This window comes from Dasypus novemcinctus, chromosome X, assembly GCF_030445035.2.
Source record: "Dasypus novemcinctus isolate mDasNov1 chromosome X, mDasNov1.1.hap2, whole genome shotgun sequence".
NCBI classification, from domain to species: Eukaryota; Metazoa; Chordata; class Mammalia; order Cingulata; family Dasypodidae; genus Dasypus; species Dasypus novemcinctus.
In genome coordinates this window covers 107,069,330-107,085,561 of record NC_080704.1, presented here as the reverse complement: position 1 = coordinate 107,085,561, position 16,232 = coordinate 107,069,330, and the positions used below count along the sequence as shown (strand labels likewise).

The 16,232-nt window shown below is 40.6% G+C and overlaps 1 pseudogene; it reads left to right on the top strand.

Moving 5' to 3' along the window:
- The first annotated feature begins 337 nt into the window (after positions 1-337).
- LOC139437998 (52 kDa repressor of the inhibitor of the protein kinase pseudogene) lies at positions 338-14,344 on the top strand (annotated as a pseudogene).
- The last annotated feature ends 1,888 nt before the right edge of the window (positions 14,345-16,232 follow it).

Here is a 16,232-nt window from a genome sequence, read left to right as displayed (position 1 = left end):
CTACTACAGCTAATAAACGACTTCAGCAAAGTGGTGTGGTACAAGTTGAAAATGCAAAAATTAGTAGTGTTTCTATACACTAGTTATGGACATTCTGAAGAAGAAATGAGAAAAAAAAAAAAGAATCAAATATATAGGAGTAAATCTAACCAAGGATGTAAAGGACGTATACATGAAAAATACAAAACAGTGCTAAAAGAAATTAAACAAAGACCTAAATAAATGGAAGGACATTTCATGCTCATGGATTGGAGACGAAATATTGTTAAGATGTCAATTCTACCCGAAGTAATTTATAAATTCAATGCAATCCCAATCAATAGGCTTCTTTGCAAAAATGGAAAAGCCAATCATCAAATTTACGTGGAAAGGTAAGGGGCCCCAAATAGCCAACATCATGTTGAAAATGAAGAGCAAAAATGAAGGACTTACACTTCTCCATTTTAAAACTTATAAAGCTACAATGGTCAAAACAGTATGGTAGTGGAAAACGGACTTTGGCCCAGTGGTTAGGGCGTCCGTCTACCACATGGGAGGTCCGTGGTTCAAGCCCCGGGCCTCCTTGACCCGTGTGGAGCTGGCCCATGCACAGTGCTGATGTGCGCAAGGAGTGTCGTGCTACACAGGGGTGTCCCCCACATAGGGGAGCCCCACACGCAAGGAGTGCACCCATAAGGAGAGCCGCCCAACGCGAAGGAGGGAGCAGCCTGCTGAGGAATGGCGCCGCCCACACTTCCCGTGTCGCTGACGACAACAGAAGCGGACAAAGAAACAAGACGCAGCAAAAAGACACAGAAAACAGACAACCGGGGGAGGGGAGGGGAATTAAATAAATAAAAATAAATCTTTAAAAAAAAACAAAAAAAAACAGTATGGTACTGGGAGCGAAAGTGGTCAAGCAATTGAATGCCTGCTCCCCACCATGGGAGGTCCTGGGTTCAATCCCTGATCCCAGTACCTTGAAACAAACAAACAAACAAAAAACAGTATGGTATTGGCACAAGAACAGATATATACATCAGTGGAAAAGAATTGAGAGTTCAGAAATAGACACACACATCCATGGACAAATGTTTGTGTGTGTGTTTTTTTAGGAGGTACCAGGGATTGAACCCTGGACCTTGTACATGGGAACCAGGTGTTCAATCACTGAGCTACATCCACTCCCCAATGAGAGTTGGGTTTTTTTCATTTATCTGTTTTAATTTTAGGAGGTACTAGGGATTGAACCCTGGACCTCGTACATAGGAAGCAGTCGTCAACCACTTGAGCTACATCTGCTCCCACCAATTGTTTTTTATTTCTTTTTAATTAATGTAGTGGATATAGCTAGTATATACTCTTTACAGTGTCTGGTATTTGTTTACAAATTTTTATTAACAAAGTGCATTCTTAATCTTTAGTTTATTTTTTATTCCCCCTCCCCTCGCCATGTCTCCCTCGTCTGTCTGCTTGTTGTCTGCTCATCTTCCTCAGGAAGCACCAGGAACCAAACCACTGATGTTCCACGTAGAAGGCAAGTGCCCAACCACTTGAGCTACTTCCACTTGCAGCTCACTGCAGCTTCTTTAGGAGGCACCAAGGAACCAAACCCAGGACCTTCCATGTGGGAGGCAGGTGCTCAATTGCTTGAGCCAAATCTGCTCCCCAATTGGTTTTTGATAAGGGAGTCAAGTCCACTCAGTGGGGAAAGAATAGTCTCTTCAACAAATTGTGCTGGGAAAACTGGATGTCCACATGCAAAAGAATGGAGGGGAAGTTCTATTTCACAACATATACAAAAACTAACTCGAAATGGACCAAAAAACCTAAATATAAGAACCAGAACTATAAAAATCCTAGAAGAAAATGTAGGGAAGCATCTTCAGGACATTCTGCTTTGCAATGGTTTCTTAGACTTTACGCCAAAAGCATATCCAACAAAAGTAATATTAGATAAATGAGACCTCATCCAAATTTAAAACTTCTTTGCATCAAAGGACTTCATCATGAAAGTAAAATGACAACCTACTCAATGGGAGAAAATATTTGGAAACCACATGTCTGATAAGAGTTTAATACCCAGTGTTTATAAAGAAATCCTACAACAATAAAAAGACAAACAACCAAATAAAAAAATATAAATAAATAAGCCCCCATACATTGTTGGTGGGAATGTAAAACAGTTAAACCACTTTGGAAAACAACTTGGTGGTTCCTCAAAAAGTAAAACATAGAATTACCATATGAGCCAGCAAGTCTGCCGCCAGCTTTATATGAAAAAGAATTGAAAGCAGGTACTTAGATACTTGTACACTGGTATTCATAGCAGCTTTACTCACCATAGCTAAAACAACCCAAGTGATCATGAACAAGTGAATAGATAAATAATATATGATGGTGATGATAGCACAACAGTGTAAATGTAATCAATGCCATTGAATTATACATTTGAAAATGATTAAAATGTCCCCAATTTTATGCTGTATACATAAATATATGTATATATGTGCATATCACCACAATAAAATTTATAAAGAGGGAAAGAAAGAATTGTTGAAGTTGGTTCATGGGAGTATGGCAATCCCCTACTATTCTACTTTTATGTATATTTGAAAAAGTTGATAATAAAAAGTAAGAAGGAACATATCTACAGTACTTTAAAATTCATGGCCTTACTAAAACTTAAAATCATCATAGACATAAATACACCATAAATTTAGTCTGGTAGAAATGGTTCTGCAGAAGTAATATTAAGGTCAGAGAGGGAAGTATCATTAAGCAAATTATAAAGGTCATGCATAGCAAGACTTGAAAAAAAGTGAGATGCTAAACCCTTCAACCATCCAAAGGCACTCAAGTTATTAAGAATTAAATGTAATAATAGAGCTCTTCAGATATTCCTGGAATTTTATTTGACTAAAGTCTATGTACCTTTTAATAGAATAATGAAAATGAACTAGTTTGTAAAAATTTTTTTTACCAACTACAGTCTCCACTATCACCCCCAACCTCCTCCTCTGCTAGGCTTCCCTACCTCAGGAAATGCCAATCAGTTGCTCAAGCCCATGTTGAAAATCATTGAGGAGGAACAGATGTAGCTGAGTGTTTGAGTGCCTGCCTCCCACGTACGAGGTCCTTTGTTCAATCTCCAGTGCCATCCCAGAGTCCTCAGGATGGAGGAATAAAATGTGGATTAGAATGGACTTACTGGCATTCTACTATAGAATTATTGTGACTCTCGCAATGGAAGAAATTATATCATTGATATGGAGACAGTGGCCATGGGAGTTGCTGAAGGCAGAAAAAGAGGTGTGATATTGGGGTATTTTCAGGAGTTGGCCTTGTCCTGAATGATATTGTAGGGCCAGATGCAGGACGTTTTATATATCCTGCCATAACCCACTAAATGGACCGGGAGAGAGTGTAAACTACAACATAAACTATAGTCCATGCTGTGTAGCAATGCTCCAAAATGCACTCATCAAATGCAAAGAATGTACCACACTAATGAAAGAAGTTGTCGATGTGGAAGGAGTGGGGGGTGGGGTGGGAAGTGGAGTATTTGGGAACCTCTTATATTTTTTATTGTAACATTTTGTGTGATTTGTGTATCTTTAAAAATAATTTTTAAAATTTCATCGTTAAAAAAACTTAAAAAAAAGAAATAACATGTAGAAATATGAATTTAAGTAGGTTTTTCACATGGTTCATAATCCCTACAGTAATGCTTGATACATGCACATTAGTCTCTAGTGAGTAAAAATTAATTAGCCATATTGGATAAATACATCCAACACTTATGCAATATTTCATAATGCAGTATTCAGTTTCTTGATCTGTACACTGGAAACACTATTGCACTAAATAAATCAACACTACCACTACAAAAACAAAATCATTGAGAAGGGACAGATGGGTTTCCAGGAAGATGGCATTGGAGTAGGTAGGCAAGGCTCAACCCTCCCACAAAAACAACAGAAGAAGGGCAAAAGCTATCCAAGGAACCTACTCTGTAGGTCTACTCTGTAGACCAGGAGAGTGCTGCACACACACCCCCAGGAGGGTGAGGGACAGAGATGAAGAAGTCAAAATGAAAACCACGAGTTGTTAAACCAGTGGCTGGGAATGGCACCCATACCCCACCCTCAAGGTGAACAGCCTGTATAAACCCATGGCTCACTGCAGCCAACTGGGAGGAGAGGAGATGTCTTCCTCCCTGGGAAGAGGGAGGATGCAGAAGAGGGTGGAAAGTGGTTTCTTTTCCAGTAAATTTGACCAGCAGAGCCCACTTTGAATCTCTGCTCTGGCCATACCAGAATCATGCGCAAGTGGAGGTTGAGGGTCACCTCCATGGAAAGATTCACCAATGAATGACACCTGCAGGCCAGCCAGGAAACTGCAAGTAGAAAAAACTGCTTTTAAGGGTTAACTGTCCCAAACTCATGGGGGGCAGAACTGTGACCCATTAGTGACTCCCTGGCCCTATATTGATAACTTAAGCCGGGCAATTTTAAAGACTCAGAATAAGATGAACCAAAAATCACAAAAGAGACATGAAACAAAACCACTAGGCAAGAAAGAGAAATTGACCATCAGAGAGAATTCACCAACATATTCAGATGCCTATACATCAGCAAAAAATTGCAAGCCATAATAAGAAACAGGAAGAGATGGCCCAACCAAAGGAACAAACCAAAATCCTGATGAGGATCTAAGACAACTAATTAATGATAATCACACAAATCTCCTAAATCAATTCAAGCAGTTGAAAGAAAATACCACTAAAGAAATAAAGGATTTTTTTTTGCCAGTTACCTCAAAAGCATTCTTTATTTTTTTTGTCTTTATTTTTTTTAATATTACATTAAAAAAATATGAGGTCCCTATATACTCCCCACCCCCCTCAACCCATTGAAATAAAGGATATTGATGACTGTCCTTACGAATCTTTTCTTTTGAAATTGAAACTTAGCCTAGTATTACATATTGCCTAAGAGTTATTTCCTGAAGGCCTCCTGGTTGTCAAATGTGGCCTCTCTCTAAGTCAAACTCAGCACATAAATTCATTACCTTCCCCTCCCCGGGCATGGGACATGACTCCTGGAGATGAGCCTCCAAGGGATTATTACCAAGTGCCAACTAGTAATGTGCCTGGAAAAAGACCTTGACCAAAAGGGAAAATCATAAATACCAATGAGTTTTTAATAGCTAAGAGATTTCAAGTGAGTCGTGAGGTCATTCCAGAGGTTACACTTATGCACATGTCAGCAGGATCTCATTGATTGCCACAGTAAATATTGCCTCAGTAGCAGGGCTCCTGAAGGCTCTAGAGACATTCAGACACTTTAGGCAGGGCAGACAGCTCAGGAGTTTGATGCCCTGCCAGTGGGCCTTACTTTGGAATTTATGCTCCCCCAGTATGACAAAGTTGGACTCATTTCTGATTTCTCTACACATGGCCATTCTGCCCCTTTTATCTGAACCTATATTTAGTACTATACTTGATAGGTGTATGTCCAAGAGACTTAAATCTTTGGTCCATCCATGTGCCAGTTAGGCCCTGAATCTCAGCAGAGTTGCAACACCTACTCTCCAGTTCATTGTACTCGTGCAGGACAATTAACAAGGAGATGATGATGGACAACACCCATCCCAAGGAACAGAGAGTCTGCAACTGCAAGCAAGATAGTCCCATCCATCTGCCCCATGGGATATAAGCCCCATTCTTAATTAGAGTCAGAGTGGGCATCACCGTCCCCAAATCCTCAAGATTGGGGAATGAACAATGGACTAAAGTACTCTTATTATTCTTCTACTATAGACGTATTTTTATTCTAGCAATGGAAGAACTTTTATCATTGATGAGGAAGTAGTAGCCTCCAGAAGTTCTGAGGGGAGGGAAAGGGAAAAATAGGTGTAACATGGAGGCACTTTCAGGACATTGGAGTTGTCCTATATGACATTGCAATAACAGATACAGGTCATTATATATTTTGTCATAACTTACAAAATTGTGTGGGACAGAGTATAAACTATATTCTACGGTTAGTGGAAATGCTTCAATATGTGCTCATCAATTGTAACAAATACACCACACTAATGAAGGATGTTGCTAATGTGGGAAAGTATGGGAGGGGTAGGGAGTGGGGCATAAGAGAATCCCCTATATTTTTTATGTAACATTTATGTAATTTAAAGATGCTTTTTAAAAAAAATTTAATGTGTTAGAAAAATAAAAAGAAGACACTGGATGAACACAACAATTTGAAAGACTGCAAAGAAAAGGAACAAAGCTTATAGGAATGAAAGATACAATGGATAAGATTAAAAATATATTAGAGGGAAAAAGATGTGGCTCAGTTGGGCACCCACCTACCCTATGAGAAGTCCCGGATTCAGGTCCTGATGCCTCCCAAAGAAGACAAGCAGATGTCTGCACCCACCACAATGAGATAGACATTGTATCCTGTCAATGAGCTAGATGCCACACCCCGCCACAATAAACTAGAAACCACACCCCAGCACACCCCAGCACAAGCAGATGCCTAAATGAGCAGATGCCACAAGCCAGCAGATGCCACAGTCCATGGGGAGTGGATGTGGCTCAGGCTGCTGGGCACTCCCCTCCCACGTGGGAGGTCCTGGGTTCAGTTCCCAGTGCCTCATGGAGAAGATGAGCAATGAACAGATAGACAAGAGAACCATTCGGGGTGTAGGGGGGGGGGGGATAAATAATGTAAATAAATAAATCTTTAAAAAAATACATTACAGTGGGAGTTGATGTTGCTCAAGCAGGTGAGCATCTGCCTCCCACATGGGAGGTCCGGGGTTTGGTTCCTGATGCTTCCTAAAGAAGATAAACAGACAATGAGCTGACAACAAACAAAAACAATGAGCAGACAAAAAAATGAGTAGACAATGAGAAAAAACAACAAGCTGTCAATGAGCAAGACAAGGAGAAAACAATGAGCAGACAGCAAGCAAAACCAAAAAAACAAGCAGGAAGCAGATGTGGCTCAAGCAGTTGGGTGCCTCCCTCCCACATGGGAGATTCCCAGTGCCTCCTAAAGAAGAAATTAGCATGCAATGAGCAAAAAAGCAAGCAGACAATCAGCAAAAAAACAAAACAAAACAAAACAAAAAACAAACAAGCAAACAGAATAGGGAGCCATCTCAGGGTCGGAAATACATTAGATGCATATAAGAGCAGATTTGAATAGTGAATTGGCGCACTGAGCATCTGAAGTTGAAAAGAGAGGAGAACAGAAAGACAAAAGAATGGAAAAAATGGAACAGGAAATTGAAGAACAATGTGAAAAACACATACATATGTGTTATCAGTGTCCCAGAAGGTGAAGAGAACAGAAAAAGAACAGAAAAAAATATTTAAGGAAATAATCTCCAATCAAAAGATAGACTGGGAAGCACATGTGGCTCAAGCAATCGGGCTCCCATCTACCATATAGGAAGTCCATGGTTCAATTCCTAGGGTCTCTTGGTGAAGTCAAGGTGGCCCACATGGCCAGCTGGCTGGAGTACAGAGCTGGGGCACGTGGAGTGCTGGTCCATGTGGAATGCTGGCCTGCACAGGAGTGCTGGCCCATGTGGCAAGCTGGCCTGAGCATAGAGCTGGCACAGCAAGATGATGCAGCAAAAAGAGACACAGAGTAGAGACAATAAGAGATGCAGCAGACCAGGGAGCTGAGGTGGTGCAAAAGATAGAGTGCCTCTCCCCCAATCCAGAAGATCCCAGGATTGGTTCCTGGTGCTGCCTGAAAAGAAGACAAGTAGACACAGAAGAACACATAGCAAATGGTCACAGAAAGCAGACAGCAAATGCAAAAACATTGAGAGGGGTCTTGCTGAGCCGGCGGTGAGCCTGGCTCCCTTTCCTGGCCCCGACGGGCTGGCTGGCTGCCCTGAGGAGGTGGGGAGGGAAAGACTGGGCCAGCCAGTGGGCTGGCGACAATATGGAACTTCTGCGCTGCCCCCAACTTCACGCAGAAGAGCACGCACTCCGATCTGGCCTACTTCAGGTTCCTGCGGGACTGGCCAGATGCCAGAAGTGGGTGGAGAATTGTAGGAGAGCAGACTTAGAAGATAAAACACCTGATCAGCTAAATAAACATTATAGGTTATGTGCCAAACACTTGGAGATTTCTATGATCTGTAGAACTAGTTCTTACAGGACAGTTCTTAAAGATAATGCTATATCAACAATATTTGATCTGCCAGTCATTTGAATAATCCACATAGTAGACACAGAAAACGAATAAAAGAATTGAGTGAAGATGAAATCAGGACACTGAGTCAGAGAAAAATTGATGAAACTTCTGATCGGGAACAAAAACATAAAGAATCAAACAACAGCAATACTCAGAACCCCAATGCAGAAGAAGGGGGTAAAGAACAGGATGATGTCATTTTACCTTTAATCATTGAAAAGAAGGAAAACAAAGAATACCTAAAATCTTTATTTGAAATTTTGATTCTTATGGGAAAATAAACCATACCTCTGGATGGACATGAGGCTGATGACTCCCGGAAGGTCTCTTTACCCCTGATTACTTTCAAGCACTGCTGGAGTGTCGAATAAATTCTGGTGAAGAGGTTCTGAGAAAGCGCTTTGAAACAATAGCTTTGAACACATTTTTCTGTTCAAAAACACAGCAGAAACAGATGATAGAGACATGCGAGAGATGCATTCAGGAAGAAACCCTCAGGGAAGTGAGACTCACACTTCTTTTCCATCATCACTGATGATGTGGTGGACATAGCAGGGGAAGAACATATGCCTGTGTTGGTGAGGTTTGGAAATGAATCTCATAATCTGAGAGAGGAATTTGTGAACTTAATGCCTTGTGAAGCTGATGCAGGAATTTTGGCTGTGAAATTTCACACTACAATAACCGAGAAGTGGGAATGAACATGGAGTACGGTCATGGACAGGCTTACATAGTGTCCAGTGGATTTTCTTCGAAAATGAAAGGTGTTGCTTCTAGACTTCTAGAGAAATATCCCCAATTGTCTACACACTCTGCTCTTCCTGTGCCTTAAATACGTGGTTAGCTAAATCAGTGCCTATGATGGGAATATCTGTTGCATTGGGAACAATTGAGGAAGTTTCTTCTTTTTTCCATCGATCACCACTACTACTTTTAGAACCTGACAGTGTAATTTCTGTCCTTTTTCAGAACAATGAAGAAAGGGGAAATGAACTGAAGGAAATTTGCCATTCTCAGTGGACAGGCAGGCATGATGCTTTTGAAATTTTAGTGGGTCTCCTGCAAGCACTTGTTTTATGTTTATTATTTTTTTTTCTTCATTTTCTTTTAAATGTTACATACAAAAAATATGAGGTCCCCATATACCTCCCACCCGCCCTACCCCACTCCTCCCACATCAGCCACCTCTTCCATCATCGTGGCACATTCACTGCACCTGGTGAATACATTTTGGAGCACTGCTGCACCACATGGACAGTGGTCTACATTGTAGTCTATACTTTCCTCCATCCCACCCAGTGGGCCATGGCAGGACACACAATGTCCAGCATCTGTCCCTGCAACACCACCCAGGACAACTCCAAATCCTGAAAATGCGCCCACATTGTATCTCTTCTTCCCTCTCCCTACCATCAGCAGCTACCATGGCCACTTTCTCCACATCGATATTACATTTTCTTCCCTTACTAATCACAATAGTTCCCCAGCAGAACACCAGTAAGTCCACTCTAGTCTATACTCTAACCTTCATCCTGTGGACCCTGGGATGGTTATGTCCAGTACCCCTCTACATCAAGAGGGGGCTTAGATTACACATGGATGATGGATGCAATTCTCCTGCTTGAAGTTGTAGGCACTCTTGGCTCTCTGGTGTGGTGGTTGACCTTCTTCAGCTCCCTGTTAGCTGGCCAGTGTAAGTCCAATAAACCAGAGGGTAGGAGTTGCAAGTCTGCTGAGGCTGAGGGCCTGGTTGTCACATGGATAGTCCAGAGATTCAGATCTCCTGAGTATACACCAACCCAAACACCAACCACAGGTCTGGTAAAAGTAACAGAAGAGGCATGTGTAGAACGGTCATATCTGAGTCCCACTCCACCACGCTCAGGAACACAAATTCCAAAGTAGGGCCAATTGACACGGCCCTGAACTCCAGAGCCATCTGCCATGACCATAGAACATGTGGGTCTCTGTAGCCCTCAGGAGAACCCAGTATGTGGGTTTCAATCTACTTTGGATGTCTCTGGTACCCTGCTGAGGCATGTGTAAGCATTACCCCTCTGATGACCGCCCAATTCTTTTTTGGAGACTCATAGTCATATAAACTCATTTGTCCTTTCAATTTCCCCTTTTATCCAAGGTCAAAAAAGCAGTTTTTAACACCTGATATTACATGTAGGCTGAGATATTCTGCTGGTCTGAGTTGACCCTTTTATTCAAGGTCTTTTTCTAGTTACATCATCAGCTGGTGCTTGGTAGTAATCCCTTGGCACCAGGGAGGCTCATCCCCAGGAGTCATGTCCCACACTGGGAGCAAGGTAATGCATTTACATGCTGAGTTTGGCTTACAGAGTGGCCACATATGAGCAACATGGAGGTTCTCAGGAGGTAACTATTTGGCATCCTGCAGCTCTAGGCTTAGTTCATATTTCAGGCAAACAGTCTCATAATCGGAGCCAACAGTATAAAGGGCTCATTGTTGGACCATCCATCTTTATTGGTCTTTGCCATTGCACTTGAGGGATTGTTGCTGTTCCATTGGGGAATGTGATAGAGCTCCCCTGGGTAGGAACTCAGCACTCTCTCAGTTGTCGTTTTTTTAACTGAAACCACTATGAAAATATCCAAACATTTTTATGTACCTTGTGTAAATGCCCTGGAGAACTCCCTCCCAACCATGTGCACCTATTAATAACACCCCATGCCAGTGTTCCTTCCTGCCATAGTTGAACCTCTCTGTAGTCCAAAACTTCTTTAAAAAGAAAGCCTAATATATTGCCAGGTTCCATTAATAGGAAAATGGAATATAGTGATGGGTTTAAAGGTTAGATATAGAATACATAGTAAATAAGAAAAATTAAATATATGGGGTATCAAAAAATGAAAAAATGAAAAAGCTTTGTTTTTGAAATTTTGCCTTTCGTCACTGCTATAGGTGTTGCCCTGTATGAGCAGTGGCAAGGCAATTTCTTCCATTTCTTCCTCAGTTCCTACATACTTTCTTTTTTTTTCTGATTTTTAAGTTTGTCTTCACATAAGTTTTAGATCACAGTAATTCACATATATGATATATGGTACTCCCATATATCCAATATCAAACCCTTTTTCCCTTTCCCAGCAATGATATTTTTCCATGTTCATATTATATTGCTGCAGCTGATGTACAGATATTGAAACAATAGCTTTCAAACATGGTTCTATTTGAGTTTACATTATGGTTTTTATTTTCGACTATACAATTTTCTAAATTTTTAGTTATCTTATGTTTTACACTACGGTTTGCATTTTAGCCTATAGACTTTTATACATTTTTGGTGTAATTTAACATGTCCTATATCCATCATTGCATGATCTTGTGGAACACTTCTATTGCCCCACAGTTACACTGATTCCATCTATTCAACACCTCTTTCCCCCACCCCCACGGCCCACCATGACAGTCAATCATCATTATCTGAAGGACCATATTCAGAGATACTTGCAACAATGTTGAGGGCTTGACATACTTGTCTGCCCCAAACCACTGGGAGCCACCAATTCTCTCGAGAGATACAAATCCCTCTGTTTGAGAACATCAGTCCTCCCCAGGATGTGGGTTTACCTTCACTCTCATTGTATGGGTCTCCACCCAATGATATAACCCACTATGACAAAATGAGCACTCACACACTCCCTGTAAGCTTGCCCTGTGTCAGATGCTCCCCTTTAAGCATCTTAAACAGGTAACCTTCTGTATTATATTTCCTAAAGTGTTTTCTCTACATTATAATTTCAACCACATACCAGACAATCTATGTTCAAATGTTCCCATCACCTTCCCCACAATTTCTTGGGCCATCTGACCTATCCTCCCATCCCTTGCCCCCTCAAACCCACAAAGCCCCACCCAAAGGTATCCCTATACCCCCATTTTATCCCTTCCTTGTACAAATACTTACCTCCAGCTTATCATAGATTTCACCCATGTAGGTGTCAGCTCACAACATTCTTCTACCCTCCAACTTCCTTTAAGTTTATAATCCAGTCTCTAGCTCTCTGAGACAGCTTGGTTTGCTTATTGCATATCAGAGAGGTCATGTAGTATTTGTCCTTCAATGCCTGGCTTGCTTCACTCACTCAACATAATGTCCTCAAAATTCATCCATGTTACCACATGCTTGTACTGTATTTGTTCTTATAGCGAGTAGTATTCCATTGTATGTATATACCACATTTTATTTATCCATTCATCTTTTGATGGGCGTTTGGGTTGATTCCAACTTTTGGCAATAGTGAATAGTGCTGCTATGAACATTGGTGTGCATATATCAGTTTGTGTCCTTGTTTTCAGTTCTTCTGGGTATATACCCAGCAGTAGAATTGCTGGGTCATATGGCAAATCTATAGCCAGTTTTTTGAGAAACGGCCAAACTGTCCTCCAGAATGGCTGGATCCTTCTGCATTTCCACCAGGAGTGGATGAGTGTTCCCATTCCTCCACATCCTCTCCAACATTTGTAGTCTTCTGATTTTTTGATAACTGCCAGTCTTATGGGAGTAAGATGGTGTCTCATTGTTGTTTTGATTTGCGTTTCCCTAGTAGCTAATGATTTTGAGCATTTTTTCATGTGTTTTTTAGCCATTTGTATATCTTCTTTGGAGAGGTGTCTGTTCAAATCTTTTTCCCATTTTTTAAATGGGCTGTTTGTCTTTTTATTTTCAAGATATAGGAGTACTTTATATATGCAAGATATGTCTCCTATCAGATATATGTTTATCAAATATTTTCTGCCATTGGGTAGGCTCTCTTTTCACTTTCTTGACAAACTCCTTTGAGGTGCAGAAGGCTTTAATTTTGAGGAAGTCCCATTTATCTATTTGTTCTTTTGGTGGGAAATTCATGAAGCCATTCCCTATTACAAGGTCCTGTAGATGCTTCCCTACATTGCTTTCCAAGACTTTATGGTCTTGGCTCTTATGTTTAGGTCTTTGATCCATCTTGAGTTGATTTTTGCATAGGATGTGAGTTGGTAATCCTCTTTCATTCTTTTACATTGGCTATCCAGTTCACCAGGCACCATTTGTTAAAGAGGCCATTCTCTCCCCGTTGAGAGAGTTTGGTGTCCTTGTCAAATACCATATGGCTGTATATATGAGGATCTATATCAGAACCCTAAATTCAGTTCCATTGGTCAGTGTGTATATCCTTGTATGTTTTATGTTTAGATATTATAAATAGTGACACAAACGTTAGATGGAATAACTGTATAGCTGGTCGAGTATTTGCACTCTGTAGTGCAGTGACAAAGTTTGATTTCATTGTTACCATTGTTGTTCTTAGGACTGTCCTATCTTTTACAAGAGCTTTTGGGAAAAATATCCAGGGTCAAACCTCTGATGTCTTCTTTCCAGCCAGCAGCTTGACTGCAGTGTTGCATTCAGTCAATGAAGTGATGGAAAATATTGAAGCTTACCATGAATTTTGGTTTGAGAAAGCCATAAATTGGCAGCCAAAGTTGACATTCAAACAAAACTCCCTGGCAAATTCCTCAGGGCTCAGCAAGGTAACCTGGAATCTCAACTTACCTCTGAGTGTTACTATAAAGAAACCCTAAGTGTTCCAACAGTGGAGCACATTATTCAGGAACTTAAAGATTTATTCTCAGAACAGCACCTCAAAGCTCTTAAATGCTTGCCTTGGGTACTCTCTGTCATGGAGCAGTTCAAATTCAATACATCGGAGGAACACCATGCTGACATGTACAGAAGTGACTTACCCAATCCTGACACTCTCAGCTGAGCTTCATTGTTGGAGAATCGAGTAGAAACAGAGGGAAAGATATAGAGCTTCCTTCTACCATTTATGAAGCACTCCATCTGTCTGACATCAAGTTTTTTCCAAATGTTTATGCATTGTTGAAGGTCTTTTGTATTCTTCCCGTGATGCAGGTTGAGAAGGAACACTATGAAAATGGACGAAAGAGACTCAAAGCATACTTGAGGAACAGTTTGACAGACCAAAGGGCAAGTAACTTGGCTTTGCTTAATATAAATTTTGATATAAAACATGATCTAGATTTAATAGTGGATACATATATCAAACTCTATACAACTAAGTCAGAGCTGCCTACAAGTAATTCAGAAACCATTGAAAATACATAAGAGACTTTCAAAAATAGGTTTTATATTCTATTTGGTGAGAAAACTAAGGTGTATGTAGGCCACTTAATCACTGATTATCTTTCTTTACCTATAGATCTCCCATTGAATACATTAGTCATTAAAAATATACCTATTTAAAGGGCCCCTGTTTGAACTCTTATGTTGTGAAGACCCATCCATTCTTCCAAAAGATAGCACTGAAAGTGCCACATTTCATTTCTGTGTGATCTCTGTTGGTGGCACACGAGAATTATTTTAGTTAAGTCATTTTAGACATAATATTTATCATCACTGTGGATCCAATCATCAGGTTATCAGTTTGGTTATCAGTACTTTGAATAAATAAATTTTGAGGAGATATGGAAGGAAAGAAATACATTTTATAAAATGTAACAATGAGGCTCACAACTGACTTTTAACTAGTAGGAGTTTTAAGTATATTGTTAAAAATGTGTATTGGGCAGTTAAGGGAATTACCAGAGAGTGAGAGAAACTGATTTTGCCAAGCAAGGATTTCAGTGTAGATTTTGTCTTTATCAAATGAACCCAAAGGAGCATGTAACAATTCGAATGCCTTTTTCCACATCTGGTTGTAGCTGTTTACATTCCTTTGTTGAGCCTACACCTTCATAAGCTTTTTAGCAGGTCTGTGTTGAACACTTCTGTTTCATGGTAAGACAGTATCAAGAAGCCATGGATACTGACAACTGATTTGTCTCTTCTATTTCCATGACTATATCTACTGCTTCATCTTGACTTATAAGCAAAATCTGGAAAGCCTACAAAAAGAAGTGTTTTGGGGTTTATCTAGGAATAATAAAAAATTGCTGTTATTTTTGGTGAAGAAAATCAATTTTGTACAGTTTATTTCAATCTAAATAAAATGTGAATTTTGTTTAAAAAGCAATGAGGGGGAAACGGACTTTGGCCCAGTGGTTAGGGCGTCCGTCTACCATATGGGAGGTCCGCGGTTCAAACCCTGGGCCTCCTTGACCCATGTGGAGCTGGCCATGCACAGCGCTGATGCGCGCAAGGAGTGCCATGCCACGCAAGGGTGTCCCCCGCGTGGGGGAGCCCCACGCGCCAGGAGTGCGCCCGTGAGGAAAGCCGCCCAGCGTGAAAAGAAAGAGCAGCCTGCTGAGGAATGGCACCACCCACACTTCCCGTGCTGCTGACGACAACAGAAGCGGACAAAGAAACAAGACGCAGCAAATAGACACCAAGAACAGACAACCAGGGGAGGAGGGGAAATTAAATAAATAAATAAATCTTAAAAAATAAAAAATAAAAAATAAAAAAAATAAAAAGCAATGAGGGGGCGGGGAGGGAATAAATAAATATTTTTTAAAAGACATAGACTGACAGAATGGGTGAAAAATATATGAGGCATCTATATGTTTTCTACAAGAGACTCACCTCAGACATAAGGACACAACCAGGTTGAAAGTAAAAATAAATAAAAATTGAAAAAGATCTGGAGTAGTGAAAATAATATCAAAAAATCTAGATTTTAAATGCAAAACTATTATAAGAGATGAAGATGATCATTATATATTAATAGAAGGGGCAATTGACCAAGAAGGAATAATTATAATAAATATTTATACACCTAACCTGAGTGCCCTAGATACAAGAGGCATACACTGGCAAAACTGAAGGGAGACTATGGAACTACTGTGATTAGTAATGGAAGAAATTGTAGCATTGATGTGGAGAAAGTGGCCATGGTATAGTAGGGAGGGGGAAGAAGAGATATGATGTGGGGGCATTTTCAGGACTTGGAGTTGTCCTGGGTGGTACTGCAGGGACAGATGCTGGACATTGTATGTCCTGCCATGGCCTACTGTGTGGACTGGGGGAGAGTGTAAACTACAATGTAAACCACTAT